The 13,882-nt window shown below is 43.7% G+C and overlaps 1 protein-coding gene across 2 annotated transcripts in view; it reads right to left on the bottom strand.

Annotated features, from left to right (window-relative positions):
• SETBP1 (SET binding protein 1) overlaps positions 1-13,882 on the bottom strand; it is a 376,922-nt gene that overhangs the window by 187,732 nt on the left and 175,308 nt on the right. The window lies entirely within an intron of this gene.

The following is a 13,882-nucleotide window of genomic DNA, read 5'->3' as shown; positions in this document are numbered from 1 at the left end:
ATACGACAAGTAAAAGAGACAGTTAAAGGCTCATCTCCTCTGGGAGGGCTGTTGCTTCTTCTTTTTTTAAACTCAGACCAGTGAAAATGACCCTTTACTCTCCCCAGCTGCACATGACTCAGTTTCCCTTTATCGTACATTGCCTTTGATTTTATATGTTATTGAGGTATTCATAGCTTATGCCTCCAACTATTAAGCACAATGTTAGATGAGAGTCAGGTTATGTATTTTCTGTATCTCTGTGTTTAATCAATATTAAAGGGTAAAGTTAAGGTTTTAATATTTTGCATGCTCTCCAGAAAGCACCCAATGGAATCATAAAATAAATTAATAAAATAATCACGTTCTTTATTGTTGCTCAAAAATGCTGGGAAAGTGGGATAAAGAGAAAAAAAGGCAGATGCTTATTTTGATTCAAGGAGTGTGACCGCTAGCTTTGTTAGGACTGGAGAGCGTTTGTGAAAACTAGGAAAGATTTCATATTTGCTGTAACAATATTTTGTTTGGTTCAAGAAAGAGAGGAAGTCACGCTGGGCTGTAGTGCCTCCAGCCCTCAGAAAAGCTCACCTGGGCTCCCTAGCTTCTCTCAATGACTTTGCCAAAAATGACGCACAAAGTGTGTAAACTCTGGGATGGAGCAGGAAGGAGGTAGAGAATGTACCTCTCTCCCCACACCCAGGCCTGCAGGCAGGATTCCCCAAGTGTCATTTGCCTGGAAAGGTGACACCATCCCGAGAGAGAGCCAGCTCAGCCCCTGACTGCAGACACAGCCAAGCAACAAGCCATGAGGGTACCTGACGAGACACTGGGGGCTGAACATAATTATACAGCATCTCTGCCTTCAAGGGACATACAATTTGGTCCAAGGGTAAGACACGCATGTGTCAGTATGAGCAGAGTGTAGTAGGGTGTTAGTGTCAAACTGTGAACAACATAAGGCAAGAAAGCTCAGGGTAGGGTTGCTGAAATAAGATGGAGTTTGAACTGAGCCTTGAAAATGGACGGGTGGCAAGGCGGGGAGCCGTTTCAGGTCGGCAGTGGGGAGAAGACATGGAAAAGGGGTTTACCAACCCCAGCACAGCTCCCTTTGCGTCTATTCTCTGCCAGCTGCGGCTTGCATTAAGGAGGGAGGGAGGGAATCATGACACATCGAGGATTGCCTGGGTGCCCAGCGCAGTGGTTGCTGCCTTACAGAATTTTTATTTTTTAATCTTCACAACTCCCTCATGAAATAGAAAGTACCTCCACTTTATGGATGGGAAAATTGAGACTTATGGAGGTTAGAAAACCTTTTTTAAGTCACACAGGTAGAACACATATTTGGGATTTAAATCCAACAGTATATTATCCCAAAGCTTATCCTCTTTCTCCTTTAACATGATGCCTCTGGTGGAGGCACACTGGAGATAATTTGTTGAGGAGACATGACATAGGAAAAAACATGAGTGCCAGACTGTTAGTCAAATGAGCCACAGGCAGGAACATAAAATGTGTGTCCCTATGAATGACCCTTAACTAACCCTTCCTTTCAGATACTATTTTATTTAATTGGTAACAACAATCCACTTTTCAGGACTTGTCAATATGACCTAGGGCCTCTGATTCAAGCGCAGGTTGGGATGGAGCTGGGGAGGAGGGACAGACAGGCTGGGGTGATGTATGGGCATGGGAGTGATCTCTGCAAGAACAGGGCCACAGACATGTGTTAGCGTATAGGACTCAGGTCTCAAACTCTCCAGGCCCTGGAAGTCCAGCTGGCAGGGACTCTTCTACTGCGCTTTCACGAGGTTCACCAGGCAGACAGCAGAAGTAAGACCCAAATATCTAGTTCTTCCCAGTTCTGAGATGCTGCAACAGAAAATAAACCACAAGGGTGTTCATGGCATCTTAGCATATGCGCTATTCCCTCACGTTAGTGGTTTGGGATTGAGAAATGACCATATCCACTTTGAATGGAAATAAAGATACAGACTTTTTGGTTATTATTCCTTGTGTCCCCTGCTCAATAAAGTTAGGATCTATCCCATCCTCCCTGGAAAACTTACATCTTACATCCTCTTTCCCTTCTCTTAAGCAGAAGAAAGATGCATGCAATTTAGTTCTTTTTTTTTTTTTTTTTGCTGGGGAGAGGTGGTGGCGTGCCTTGCATCATGCGGGATCTTAGTTCCCCGACCAGGGATCGAACCCGTGCCCCCTGCAGTGGAAGCACGAAGTCCTAACCACTGGACCGCCAAGGAATTCCCGCAATTTAGGTCTTAATTATTTAAACTTCTCTTTTGTATATACTTTGTATTTTCCTTTTTTCGCCTAACAAGCCCATGCCCAACAAGACCATGGTTTATAAAAATCTTACATAACTTCTGCATTTCTCAAAGTGTTAAGAAGAATCTGGACAAACAATTAGTCATTAAGTACCTGTTGGTCAGATGACTTACAAGAAAAGTGGGGAATATTGTCAAACTAGAGGTGAGGACTAGAATGACTAAATTACTGAGAAGTGTGAGAGACAGCTTATGACATCCTTCAAGTTGACAAGAGGAAAAGACAACTAGAATGCTCAGCACCTAGAGCATTTCCTGCATGAAATAGCATTCAAATATCTGAATGAATTAATCAGCAGGGGAGGCTGAGGCATGGCAGAGAAGAAATGACAATGTGCTTACACAAATCACTGCCCTAAAAAGCGCTGATCCAGACCCTGTCCAAACTGTCCCCACCCCCCACCCCCTGACCAGACCCCTTCCTCATTCTGTCCCACAGAAAAAGAGTTCACTGCTCAGACCATCCTAGCCGTGTGGGGAGGGATCCAGGACAGGGAAGCGAAGAGGGAGGAAATGCATTCCGCCGTGGCTCTGGGGACTGCAGTCAGGTTCCAGTTAAAGAAAAGGATCCTGCCTTTTCCCAGGATGGCTAAATGTCTGCACTGCTCCCAGTAAAAGGGTTGGGTGGGTGTGGGGGAGAAGGGCAGACAGAATTACATTTAAAAGGCAAAGGAAGGAGAAAATTCTTTCATCTCCCTGGTGGAGCTGGGCAGCATCCTGGGGCCCTGTCTCAAACCGTTCTCATTCCTGACACGTCTCCCTGCTCTCTGGAACAGTCCACATTCAGAATATTATGATGATGACCCTGCTTTCCATTTTTGAGGAGCTGCAGTTTCTCTCTCGGCGCAAGTTCAATTTTTTTTCTTGGTCTCTCCAAGCCCAAAGGGCAGGCTGGGGAGCAGGGGGAAGATGCAGGAAGCTGTGGGACCCTCGGGTGAGAGAAATACGTTCAGCTTCACAAGCAGAGGCGTTCTGCTGGCATTCCTCTCACACCCAGCTGCCTGAACGGGATTCTCCCTTTGCTTCCCACACCACCATAAGTCACCCCCAGCACAGCTGCAGCACCCTGGAACCTCCATGGGCCTCAGACTGCCCCTCAAATAGCTTCTTTTTCACCTGCTAAATTCTACAGCTTCCAGAGCTTCCTTCAAAAGAGGGGAGGAAGCTGCTCCATTTTCCTCCGTGTCCTCCAGCCCCAGGAGTATCACTTCCCCTCTTCTGGCCCCTCATCAAAAGGACACACTGCATCCGGGAAGGGAGTCCCTGACATAAAATGGGGAGTGTGGGGGGGTGGCTCATGCTGGACATCTGGCTGAAAGGATCCCAGCCTTGTAGACATGCAGCTGGACACACTGAAGCCCGGCTGTGCTAGGGATCCTCTAGGTTATTTGCTCTTCTCAAATATTCCCTCCCCGTGGGCCAGAAAAGTAGATGACAACATGTGAGATGGATAGATGGGTGGATGGGTGGATGCAGTGGTAGGCAGGTACACAGATAAAGAAAACAGAGCAAAGACGGCTTTGGAGAAAACAAATGACCCTATTTCAAATTTCCCTTAAAGACACCATCCTTTCATTAAATACGCTTTTTACCTCACCTGTCCTCTTTTCAATCTGTTCTCCTTTCCCTTTTCTATTTTGTAGGAAATGGATTTTTTTCCCCCTCTTTATTTTGTGAAGTGTCACTTGCTTCTTACTTTGGCCACAGGATGGAACATGAACCACATCCCACCCCAATCCCTCAAATGACAAAACAGTTGGGGACAGCCTGTGTGGAAGGCAGCATCCCAGCAAGGGAGATAAACACCCAATTATGTGTGTGATCGGGGTTGTTAGAAACCAACTAGAAACTGAGGCCCAGAAAGAGTAAGTGGCTTACCCAGTGAAAAAGCATAAACAACAAAGCCAACCATATGCAGGCAACCCAAAGAAAGTTTTAGATGACCTAACACCTGGGGACTGGGAGATTCAAATCGGGAGGGGAGAGTGGCAGGGGTTAAGACAGAGAAAAGGAAAAAAAACTAAGAAAGAAAGCTTGGTTTCTACCAAGCAACAGGCTCTGGAACCACCAACCATGAGTGAGCCTGCAATAGAGTTCCAGGAACACAGAAGGAAACGTGGAAATTGAATTGAGGGAGGTAAAATGGAACCGACAGGTTGCTATTCCTCACAGGATGATGACTGGAACACTGCTGTACAAAAGTCAGACTCAGAGGGAGAAAACTCATGCCTTGGCCCTGGGTCTGCCTCCACTCACTGTGGGATCTGTTTTGGGGTCACTTCCCCTATTCAGGTCTTGTTTTACCACCTATAAAATGAATTCCGTGTTCCCTCTGGCCCCACAGTTCCAGTACCCCAGTGTGTCTCTCTTACCTCAGGGATAAAAGAGATGGAACAGACTCTATCTAGTCTCCTCTCTCTCTTTTTTCCTGGAACTTTTCCCCACAAAACACTTCTAAGAGGTTGTCTACATTCTCTGGAGGCATTTCTAATCAGAAGGACAGATGGGAGGGCAATGAGATAGTCTTGTACTGTGTCTCCATTATTGGTGTGCAAACAGGAATTTAGAGAGTGGTCACTCAGGCTGCTACACGGGGTCACCATCCCAGGGAGGCTGCAGTCACATCCACATCCAAGCTAAAGGTAAACAACCTTACAATTTGGAAAGCATTAGTTCTAACTGCCAAAGCATTTAGGGTGGCTGACGCAGGGGCCAGGCAGCCAGCTTCCTCCCAGCCTAAGAAGTAAGTTACACACTCGAAGTGGCCATCCTAGCTGGGCTGAGTGTCCTTTTGCTAAATCCCCTCACTCTCACGGAATTTTAAAGGTTAAACCTGAAACCACTGATACCTCCAGTCTTAGTTTTAGGTTCTCTTCCAAAGAGCAACAAGGATGGCTAATAATAATTGAATATAACTCCAAGCAAGCCTGGTCTTGATTGCTTATATTTTTCTTGTATTATCTTTTAAATAATGGGGTTCTAATATTTATAGGTGAGCTTTGTAACAAATTCCCCTAGACATGTAGCCAAAAGAGCTTATACATTTTCTTTAAAGACTCCATGTGTGATCTTGCAAGATCACACATATAACCTATGTTCTTAGAGTGGTATGTATATTTGGTTGTTGTCCAAGACACAGCTATTTCAACTTCTGGGTGAGAATGTATTTAACCCTTCTTGCAGATTAGAGCTATACGTATCGAGCTTAATGAAAGAAGAGGCCTCTGAATGCCCTAATCTAGAACTCACTGAGACAAGAAGTCTTCTTTTATGTTATTTGAAGCTGGTGAACCTACAGAAGTTCACCCTGCACTTTTTGAACTTCCCAGTAAAATTCTTTGTAAATGTCTTGTTCTGCAGACAAAGGAAACTGGATTTCATGGATGGAGGGCATCTTGTGTGGTGTTGGGTGGGAAGTTTACAGAGGTAAACCTGGTATAAACTGGTGACATGAATGTTCATATCCTCATTTATTATGCATTTTGGTAAAAAGTAGCTCAAGCAGCTTAAGTCGTTTCTGAGGTTACACCATTTGTAGGTGGTAGGGAGGCACAGGACCCTGGTTTGGTGGATGCGTGTTCCCTTTCACTACATCATAATACTCCATGAGCCCCACTATTTTTGGAATGTATATTAATAGAGGTTTTATCAGGTCCTATATGATGCCTCTGATGTTTCAAAATGAACCATGCATAGGAAACTTATAGAAGAGTGGTGTTCAAACTGTGCTCTAAGGAGCCCATCCCACTTTAGCCAGAACAGCACACCTCTTATTGGCATTTTATATTGGACTTCCATTTAAGATCTATTTGATTTAAAACTTTATAAAAAATAAAATTGGAAAATGCTTATCTTAAAAGAGAAGGCCCCTACATAGGTGAAGAAGCCACTCCCAGTGCTAACAGAATATACCTGGGGGAAGAGAATTAACCAGCTCACCTCTTTAAAGATGCTAAGACAGTCATCTCTTACTAGGATTGGAATGGATGCATGAGCAGACCTCATTTTTAAGAACACAGCTTTTAATACTTGCCATGAGTTATTCATCGGGAAAATGCTTTCTCTCCTTTTCTTTCCATTTTCTGCAAGCAGTGATGTCTATTCTTTCCATCTGAAATTCAGCAAACTATACACTTAAGAAAGCATAGCTAACTTACCAGGAAAGAAAGGAGCTAGAGATGTGTTGCTTCTCAGGAGCAGAATCTGGGCTGTAGGTTCTTTCCTTCGAACAAAATGCAAAATTCACATTCCATTGGAAGCATCTGTGGGCTGTTCCCAAAGTCAGTAAAAGGCCAGTAAAGGAGGTTCCCACACTGAACATATGCCAAGAAAAGCTGGATACTGGGGAGAATCCATCCTCATCTCTGCCTTCTCATCATGTACTGAATTTCTGCTTAGAACTGACCAGATGATCTGCTTGCTTGGCTCCAAGACTAGTATTAAAGCTTTCTAATGCATCCCCTTGGCAAATCCAAGGAAATTGATTTACACCCCTGGGCTCACTCAGCAGCAGAGAATGGAAAAGTCATAAGGTGCTTGCTTCAGAGAGTATCTGAGCACTGGAGTCAAAAGCTTGGCTCCTCAGCTCAGTGTAGCCAATTTGGCTGAGAATCTGGGTCCCTCGGGCCAAATCTAGAGCAATTAATCACAATTACAGGTGAATATCTAAAAGGGATAAAGTCAAACTGCACCCAGTGATAGCTCGCCTTATAGCTGAAGGTAGCCACAGCTTTTGTAAAGCCTCAGGTAAAGTGGAAGGATCTCCTCCTTTGAAAGCCTACCCTGAACTCTTGGCAATTATAATATAAAAAAATAATTGATTTTTCAGGACGTACTTTTGCCTGTTATTGTACCAGGTAGATGCTTTAACTCTATCATTCCTCTTAATCTTCACATTATTAATGCAGGTTAGTATTATTTTCACCAGTTCACAGTTGAGCAAACTAAGGCTCGAATCCGTTAACTAATTTGTCCAGGGTTATAGGGGCAAAAAGTGGCAGAACTGAAATTTGAACATAGCTCCAAATCCTGACAAGTCCAGTCCTCTAAGGCACCCATGACCCCCTCAGGAATCCCTAAATGGAGTGGCGCTTTCTCCCTCCCTACTCTGTCAGGGAGTCATCCCTGGCACAGGGACATTGGAACCACTGCCAGCCAGGCCCTAGATGACCCACCGTGCAGGTAGGATCCAGGCTTCCCACTTCCCATCAGCCCCAGGCAGGCTCACAGTGTAGGCATCTAAGTAACATCTTGATCTTCTCCTCACATTTCTCTGAACTCAAGTTGACTTTTTTCAAAGAAGCTTCATTCCTGAACCCTGGCTGACCAAGGACTCACTAGAGTCTGCACTGTATGCTGTGCGCTAATCATCAGGTGGATATTCTCTCCCTAACCAAGTTTACCCCCTCTGCCTCCCTTCCTGCTTTCCTTCCTTCCTTCCTCCTTTCCTTTTTTCTTCTAGCTAATAAGGGTGTGCCAAGTTCCAGGCACCATCACAGATGCTGGGAATCCCTGTAAACTACTAAATGCTTTCCAGGGATCAGCTCCTATTATTAATTCTTCTGGAGAACCTCATAAGGCAGTACTATGATTACACCCATTTTATAAATGAGAAAGCAGAAACTTAGCTACATTAAGTAGCTTATTCAAAGTCACAAGAGAGTAATTGACAGATCCAGAGAACATGCTCAATTCCATCTGAAACCAAAGCCTATGTTCATTCTTAACTACTCCATACATGTGGCACTGCCAATAATCTAAATGCTGTCGTGGGTAACCTCATTCCACCTAGAAAAGATCTCTGCCTTTTAGAGACACACGGTAAGACACAATGAGGTGGGCATTTATAAAAAAGGGCAACCAATGATGGGAAGAGGATAGTTGCATCCCAAGGAAGAGTGATATCATTATGACCATATAAGTGGGCGCTTTTAATAATATAGAAAAAGCCATCTCTGTTACTACAGGCAAGAAATGTGCTTTTATGTCATCTTCAAGTCCAGCATAGCATGAGAACTAAAAGGAGTACAAGTTGTTAAGGACAGTCTGGCACTTGACAGAATCAAGGAACTGGACAACAGGAGGTAAGATCTTTAGGGAAGACAGACAACCATATTCAACAAAGATAGAGAAGTGAAACCCGACTTCTTCCTCTCATTTTCAAGGAATAACCTTCACAAAACTAAAATTTAAAAGACGGTCTTTGTTTACCAAATACTTCTGCTTATGGTTTTCATTAGAAAGATTATTACATATTTTTAAAGAAGTAAATCAGGTTATTTGCTTATTTATTTTAATTAACCAAGTGGAACTTGTTTGTTTATATGCTTTGCTATTGGTTGAAATGAAAATCTCTTTGAGCTTCTACTTGAAAACTGTTTGCACAATTAATGTGCAATCTCTTTCACAAATGGTCCTGCTCTTGCCGTGTAAGACTGTACAATGTTACAGCCACTGTACATGCTGTGTACTTACTTGGTCCTGCCATTCCCTAGGACAGGAGCTCGTTGAGGATCGAGACATCTGGCTATTTCCAGAATGATTCTTCACCATTAAAGATACTCTACAGAGTCTGCCACATCTTTCTAAAGTTGCTCCCCAGTATACTAAGCTTTAGATTCCTAGCATAACAACTTTGAAGGAGGCATGGTTCTCTGAAATACAGATATCCTTGTACTTTGTTAAAAATCTGGTCCTCTTGTATTTTATACAGGACTTCTGGAAGCAGCTGGTTCACCAGTAACTCTTCTTTGCTGGGGTGTGTATGTACCTGTTTCACATAGCCCTGCTGAGACTACAGTTTGCTAAAAATGGTTTTCTATGATTTTACTCTCAAGAACAAGAAGATCATCTCAAAGAGGTATCTGGAAAACAGAGGTTTTCTTTTCATCAAAATCCATCGTATATGGATTATATCTCCCTGGATCTCTTCTCCTAATAAGATATCCTTTAACTGGTTCTCCCTGAAATCATGTGTGTGCCTGACTCACAGTCCACCCAGTTTTGGACAAACTGCCCAGAATTTCCGGCTGGCTCAGCGGGGGGAAGCCTCTCTATATGCTACCCACTGAGACTGAGCAAAATGAGAGTAACACACAGACGCTACATCAGCAGGACAGGAAGTAGCTGCTAACTTAGTCTGAGACCCCTTTAGTAATCAGACGCCCAAGCCCTTTATTTATAGCACAAAGGCCCACCGCACGGACTGATGATGGTCACTTTTGCAGCTACATTTGGCAAATCATTTGGTGACCTTGGGCAAGCCATGTCTCTGCCTGGCCCTTGGTATTCCCCGCCTCTGACATGAGAAACTCTGTAAGATCACCTCATGGTATGACAGGCTGTGAATTCTGGAAAAGGCTATGGATGGCCCTGTCACTCACCCAAAGCATTATTAGGCTTCACACAAATTGTCTATTACTAAAGGTACTTGGGGGTGAGTTATCAAAGGAAAAATGGTAGAGTGGTAGGGTGTAAGGAGAGGCAGGGCCCTTGGCAGAACAGAGAAGCTGGTGAGGCCTAAGTGTATGTTTAAGAGAATCTATGCTCTCCATCTCTTACTGGTGTTTCAGAGAATAAGTGGCCTCTTGTTTCTCTCCACATCCCTTACTACTTAAACCTGGTTTTAGGAAAGTATCCACTATCAATCAGTAACACTATAATCACACTGCAACTATTCCCATTATAGCTATTTGCTGTGCTTCATTCCTAACCGGGCAAGAAAAATTGGAATCCCCAGGTCCTTTGATAAACAAAATCCCAGATCTAAGGAATTGTAGTTAAGAATAGAGGTGAGTGGTCCATAATTTGGAGGGCAGAGGATCCATTGCTACACTGTGAGTTATATGAAGCAAGCTTCACTCTGGGACAGAAGATGAAAAAGAGGGTAGGGAAGCCGTATCTAGCTGTGTCCAGCCACTTACCTTTGCCATATCTAAATGGAAGGCACCTGTCAACAGCAGTGGCCTAATCTCTCCATTCACCCTAAGGCTTTCCTTGACCTCATGGGATATTAACAAGCATCCTAATTCCAAGACACACAAGCTTATTTCCACATAATATTAAAAATAATTTGACAACAGGGCTGTCTTTTAATTATTTACCCTCTATTATCTGTTGAGTGCAATACAGCAGGCACTCTTCATAGTCACATCACAGGGACTGTTGCCCTATTCCAAGGTGTAAAGTGGTTTTATTATAAAAAGAATGGTGAAGTATGAGATTGACAAAATACCTTTACTCTTAGATTTAAAAACGTTTCAGATGATGATCTCACTTAATCATCTCAACAACAATGAAAGACATGAAGGGACAGAAACTATCCTGCTTGTTTGACAGATGGAGGAAATGAGGCAAAAAAATTGGTCAGTGACTTGCCTAGGGATGTATTTGGCTTTAGAAGTCTTAGTGTAGAAGGGATCCTAGGGGAAGATTATCCAGACCAGCCCCGCTCCAATGCAGGAATACCCTTCTCCAACTTCTCTGACAGATGGACATCCAGCTTGAACACTTCTGAGGAAGTGCCACTCACTATTTTAGTCTTTAGCAAATTCTACCTTTATTCAGTTGAAATATGCCTCACTGAAACTCATCCCCCTAGTTCTGAGTAAAAGGAACTAACTGCTTTGCTTTTACTGTCAATATCTTCCTGTTAAGTAGATAATGTGAACCTCATTTTACAGGTGAGGAAACTAACCAGCCCACTCCAGGCAACAAATCTCAAGTTAGAGCCAGACACCAAACCCCGAGGATTTCAGACGCATCCTCTCCCATACATTCTCCGGTCCTGCCCATGTGCCCACACTATAGTGTGCTTAGCCCTCCTGCCACTGGCCATCCCTGATACATTTGATGACAGGTATCATCATATCCATACATCCCCAGGTAGCATATCCTAAGGGCTTTCAACTCTTCTTCCCTGGATATGGTTCCTGGTGTCATCACCGCCTAACTTACAAATGCCTCTCTCAAAATGTGGCTCTCAGATCTGAGCACACTGTGCCAGTGGGAGGACTAACTGTTACTAACAAACAAGTCTTGTCCTGACCTATCTTTAATAACTGACTCTCTGGGGGGAAAAAAAAAGCCCTGATGCAAGGCATTTGCCAATTTCCACAGTGTAAATATTCTCACCGCTTCAAGCTACCAACCTGAAGGTGCTGATTGCAGAGTTGGAAATAGATGTGCCCTGTTGCCTCTTGCCACCATGAGCTGGCTCTAGCACACCATAGTGCCCACAAGACTATCTGCTGAAGACCACTGACAACTGGGCTGGAACTTAGATCACGTGACTTGTATGAAATGGGACATCCCAACAAGCTCAGAAATTAACATGTTCTCTGTACAAATCTGTGGATGAAGTAAGCCAAGCTTTTGAATGGAGTAAATGTGAAGGATGCTGATATTCATGAAATAAGTTCATTCAATAAATATATATTTTTCTAGGAACTGGGATATAAGAGTAAAAAATAAGTACCTGCTTTCAATGAAAGACAATAAAGTAAAATGATAACAATAAAAATAATGATATAACCTGTGAATTGTAATAAAAGATAAGAAAATAAAGCAGAAGAAAGGGGCAAAGTTGGGGACGTACTGCTTTAAATAAGCCAGTCAGGGAAGGCCTGTCTAACAAGAGACTATCTCAGTAGACAGAAGTATGGAAGTGAGCTGTGTGACATTTGGAATAGAACAATCCAAACAGAGAGAACACAATGTGCAAAGTTACTGATGTGGACGTGTGCTCAACATGGTGGTGAAACAGCAAGGAGACTGGTGTCACTGGGGCAGAGTGAGCAAGGGGATGGTGGCTGGAGATGTGAGCCGAGCAAGGCCGTGCCACATAGAGCCATCAGGTATTAGTCTGGAGGTCTAGGGCATAGCACATCACACTAAAGGACATGGAAAGTCTTTAAAGAAGAGGACACAGGACGCGATTTGAGTTACACTGTTAAAGGTTCCCCGGCTGCTATGTAGGGAACAGCCCACAGTATTTGCTGATGGATTGGCTGTGGAGTGACAGGGAGAGATAGGAATGAAGGATGATGCCATGGTTTTTGCCTAAGAAGCTGAGAGAATGGAGTTATCGTTTCTAAAAATTTGGGAAGATCAGGGTGGGTTGTGGTGTAGGCATGTTCACAACCCATGAGCATCAGGTGTGGCTGAGAACTGAGAGCCTCGGTGCAGAACATATACGCACAGGGGCCGTGTGGGCTAATGCACAGCCTGCCCTGGTTAGAACTCAAGGTAGCTGAGGATGTCCTAGGCAAGGAGACTTAAAAGGTATGTGGGATTTACCCAGCATGTAAGCCATTGTGAGAAATCTGCATTATTAGGGACTCAAGATGAACCTGAGGAAATCCCAGATAAATGTGGTGAATCTGCTTGCTGTAGACTGAATGATTGTTTGCCCCCAAAATTCATATGTTAAATCCTGACCCCAACATGATGGTATTTGGAGGCAGGGCCTTTGGGAGGGGATTAGCCCTTACGAGGGCTCAAGGATGGAGCCCTCATGAATGGGACTAGTGCTCTTATAAAGAGACTGCCAGGGAGCTCTCTAGCCCCTTCCTCCACATGAGGACACAGTGAGAAGAACCAGGAAGCATGTCCTCACCAGACAACAAGTCAGCTGGCACCTTGATCTTGGACTTCTTAGCCTCTAGAACTGTAAGAAATAAATTTTTATTTATAAGACACCTAGTTTACAGTAGTTTGTTACAGCAGCTAAAAAGACTAAGACAGTGCTGAACCTGGCCCTGTTTCTTCTCTATCCTGGTTGAATGTGTTGGGTGTGAGTTTTTTCAGACCTGTAGACCCATGCCCCTTCTCATCTGCTGGGTCCACTCAGGTCTAAATTTCAACTTTGTCTTATTCAGCCAGTGGGAATGCCAAGTACCCTGCATTCTGAGGATACATCAATGAACAAATAAGATATAGTCCCTGCCCTCATGAAACCCAAGAGTCTAATCAGGGAGACAGAATTATTTTGAATAATAGAAATAAATGTAATTTAGAGTTGCGATAAAGTCAAAAAAAAAAAAAAAAAGTATGGGTATGACAGAGAGTTAACAGAGAGAGACCTGATTTAGAATTTGGGGCTGGTCAAGGAAGGCTTTCCTGAGGAAGCAACAGTTCAGCTGAGCCCTGAAGGATGAGCAGACATGGCCAAGCTGAGAGCTGTGGGAAAGGCACCTCGGAGATGGAGAATCATCTTCCAAAGGCCTCGAGCAGAAAAACGATCTGCAAATTGGAAGGGCCCTACAATCCCTAATGTGAAAAGAAAGCTAGACTGAGGTTAGGGCTCCTAAATTCTAACCAAATCCTGTCATTAGCCAGCACTGTGACCTTGTTCCACTCACTTATCATCAGCTCATTTTATTCATCTGTGAAGTGGGAATGCAGATGAGGTCCATGCTGGACTGTCAGCCAGTCAGGTTCATATACTTCCTAGCAGCTTAATCTTCAGCCTCTGTTTTCTTAACCATAAAAGGTGGGTAACGCTGCTACCTCATAGAGATATTTGGATGATGATATACATGCCCGTTAAGGAGGCTAGGCGG

The sequence above is a fragment of the Balaenoptera musculus genome, chromosome 14, assembly GCF_009873245.2.
Source record: "Balaenoptera musculus isolate JJ_BM4_2016_0621 chromosome 14, mBalMus1.pri.v3, whole genome shotgun sequence".
Lineage (NCBI taxonomy): Eukaryota > Metazoa > Chordata > Mammalia > Artiodactyla > Balaenopteridae > Balaenoptera > Balaenoptera musculus.
Note: the sequence above shows the minus strand (reverse complement) of the source record. Positions and strands in the feature narration are given on the sequence as shown.